The sequence below is a fragment of the Myotis brandtii genome, unplaced genomic scaffold (genome assembly GCF_000412655.1).
Source record: "Myotis brandtii unplaced genomic scaffold, ASM41265v1 scaffold79, whole genome shotgun sequence".
Classification (NCBI taxonomy): Eukaryota; Metazoa; Chordata; class Mammalia; order Chiroptera; family Vespertilionidae; genus Myotis; species Myotis brandtii.
Genome location: NW_005371173.1, coordinates 4021973 through 4025844, shown reverse-complemented (window position 1 = coordinate 4025844; position 3872 = coordinate 4021973).

Genomic DNA, 3872 nt, shown 5'->3' with positions numbered 1-3872 from the left:
AGAGGGCACAGGCCGGGCTGAGGGACCCCCTCTCCCCCCCCAAGTGCACAAATTTTTGTGCACTGGGCCTCTAGTATACTAATAAAAGGGTAATATGCTAATTAGACCGGGTTTACCAACCATCTTATGGACGTCCGACTTCCTTCCACACAAAGCCATGATGGTGAGGGACGAGGCAGAGGCAGTTAGGGGCTATCAGGCTGGCAGGGGATGGCAGCTGGGAGTGAGATCGGGCCAGCAGGGGGTTAGGGGCAATCAGGCTGGCAGGGGAAGGCAGTTGGGGGTAAGATCAGGCCAGCAAGGGAGGACAGTTGGGGGTGATCAGGCAGGCAGAGGCATTTAGGGGCGATGAGGCTGGCAGGCGAGGGCTGTTAGAGGTGAGATAAGGCTGGATATTCTTAAATTAATATTATTAGTATTTAAGAATATTTTTATAAATAAATTCATATCATTAAGAAAATCAGAAAATACATATAAGAAAATTAATAAAAGAGGCAAGAAGAATTTCCTAAATTTCAATACACAAAAATATCCTGTTAACACTTTAATATCTGATCTACTGGATTTTCCCCAAACATTTACACCCTTCTCAAATAATCAGACGCATTTTTCCTAATATTTTTTAAGATTATGGGGCCTTTTCTTCTCTATCTCTATAAAAGTCAAGAAAATAATGAAGCTTTAATGGTGGTGTATATTTAGTTTTATTTATCCATCAATCAGAGCTAAATCTAGATCCATAATTTAATTTCTCAGGTCCTTAGATTTAATGCATTTCCATCACATTTGATTAATGTGAAAAACAAATATAGAACATTGCCAAGGACCAAATATAACAAGCACCCTCTGTTCACCACTCAAACTGCACAAATATTTATCCTTATTAAAGTGCTTTACATTAAGAATTATTATAAAGCTAGAAAAAAGAATTATTATTATGATGTTCAAGTCCCTCATGTCACTTTTCCCAGTCCCATCCCTCTCTTTTTCTCCTCACCTCTCCAGAGCAGATAGCAGAGACTGAGATGATTGGTAGTTATCTCTGGTAACTCTAAAAGAGTAGATGCTCAAATATTTATTGAATGAATATTTATCCATAAACCATATATTGACACATTTATAATTATATATACTATATAACATCTATTCGTGTACATTATATCTATATATCTGTATAAAACATATTATGTTAGCAGTATTTGAATATTTTTCAGCTATGTATAAGTAGTATCACATGGTAGCTAGGCAGTGAATTCTTTAAGTTGTTTTTTAAATTTAAGTACCATATTAAGTATTCAAATAATACATTGATATGTACATATCTCATTCATTCATTTCACCTTTTCTTACCAATTTTTGTTTATGTTTATGTACAATAAGCTGTATCCATTTAAAGTGTACAATTTATTGAGTTTTACACACCCATGAATCCAACAATGCAATAAAAATATAAAATACTTTATCACAGCAAAAAGATTGCCCATGTCCCTTTTTCTTTTGCCCCTAGGCCAATACAACTACTGATTTGCTTTTTGTCACTATAAATTATTTTTTATTTTATATAAATTAAATCATACTGTATGTATTTCCTTGGACCTGGCTTATTTTTCTCAGCAAATTGATTTAAGATTCATTTATGTTGTGTGTTTCAGTAGTTTTTATTCCATTTTTATCAATGAGCAGTATTCCAATGTATGTACATACTATATTTATCTATCCACTCACCTGTTAATGGATATTTAAGTTGTTTCCAGTTTGGGGCCATCATAAACTGAGCTGCTGTGAAAATTCATGTGTATGCCTTAATTCTGTCCTGACCAATGGTGAGAGTCATATGGTAGCTTAATATTTAACTTTTTAAAAATTGCCAAACTATTATATTTCTTTGCTCCAGTTTCTCCTTCACTACTATTACTCTATTTTCTTGCAAATTAAACTTTTTGCAATTCACTCATAGCTCCCTGAGATTGTTCATTATTTTCTTCATTTTTTTCTGTCTTCTTCAGATTGTATAATTTCCCTGTTGACCTATTTCAAGTTGATTGACACTTTCTCTGTCCTCTTCACTTTTCTATTATGGCCATTAGATCATTTTTCATACTTTAGATATTGTATTTTTAGTACCTTTTCAGTTTTTTTTCTCTGCTAAGATTTTTTATATTTTTATTCATCTAAATTTTGTTTTGTCTTTTCTAACTTAATGATTGTCATTATAGTTACAGCAGTAAAGTCTGTGGTAGTTTCAGAATCTGGGTCAGCTTATTGTTGGCATCTGTTGGTTGTTTTTTCCTTTGGCACATTTTCTTGTATATAAGCATTATTGTTAACTTATCCCTAGGTATTTCACAGTTTTCATGACTATTATGAATATATTTTATTACAATTCTGTTAATTAGTTAATGCCAGTACATTTTGATATTTATCTTGTGTTCTGCAAATGTGCTATTTTTTTTACTAAGTCTAATTTACCTGTAGAATCTCTAAGTTTTTTTAGTAAAAATAATTAAGATATCTGTAAATAACAACACCTTTTTCTTCCTTTTCTAAACATATCTTTTCTTTATTTTCTAAAAAGTGATTAGAATCTCCATTATAATTCTGATTTAATGAGAATTCTTTGAAAATTACACTGTTCATTATTTATTATGCTTATTATAGGTGTTTAGCTGTAGGTGTTTAGCTCTTTATCAGATTAAGAACATTTCTTGCTATTCTTAGTTTTTTAGAAATTTTATGAAATGATTGTTCTGCCCTTATGGTTTTTCACTTTTACTCTCTTATTTTTTTTTTATTGAATTAGTTTTATGATGTTGAATAATTGTAGTACTTCTTAATCAAGTTACTTAATTATGATGTTTTAAAATATGCTGCTAGGTTAATGAAATTTATTATGTTGAGGATTTTTGTGTCCATGTTCATAAGTGATCTTCAATTTTTTACCTGTTTGTTATCTGAGCTATGTCTTCTGCTTCCTTCTTGTGTATGGCAGGAAACATTTTCCACTTTTCAATGACCTTTGGTTTGTGAACACATTTGGCCAATCAGAGCACTGGCTGTAGACTTAAAGGTGGGGAAAAAGGAAAAAGCAAGAGTATTATGACTCCGACCTCTGGTTCCATCTCTTCTCTGGTTCCATCTCCTACCAGACATCGCTCTCTCTGTGGTTCCCAGATCCTACCAGCGAACTCACCATAGTTCCTGCCACTGCTGAGTGGCCCCCAATTCTGGGCTCCAGTAAAAACACCCTTTGTCTTTGGACTTTTTGCCTTAAGGCTGATATTATTGGCTTCATGCTATTACTAATCTCTCATGACTTCACAGTCCTTTCTTTGACATCTCCTACCAGACATCGCTCTCTCTGTGGTTCCCAGATCCTACCAGCGAACTCACCATAGTTCCTGCCACTGCTGAGTGGCCCCCAATTCTGGGCTCCAGTAAAAACACCCTTTGTCTTTGGACTTTTTGCCTTAAGGCTGATATTATTGGCTTCATGCTAATACTAATCTCTCATGACTTCACAGTCCTCTCTTTGGCCATTCAAAACAAATAATAATAATAATACTCTGTGTTACCAATTATATGTATTAAATTCTCTGTGCTTAAACCATGTACAGTGGTTTGGGTTTTTCTATTTGAATCCTGATGGGTGCATCCTACAAAATTATAGTTATGTACTCGTCTCATTTGGCACCCTGGCATATCCTCATAATATGAAATCGGCTGTTATTACTCTTTCTTACTTGACACACTTTTATAAGACAGAAATTGACATTGAAAATCTTTATGGTGGCAGAGAAACTAGAAGTTACATTTAAGATAAATAAAAACTGTATTTGTTTTCTCAGATGATGTTTTAAAGACAACTGAGATTG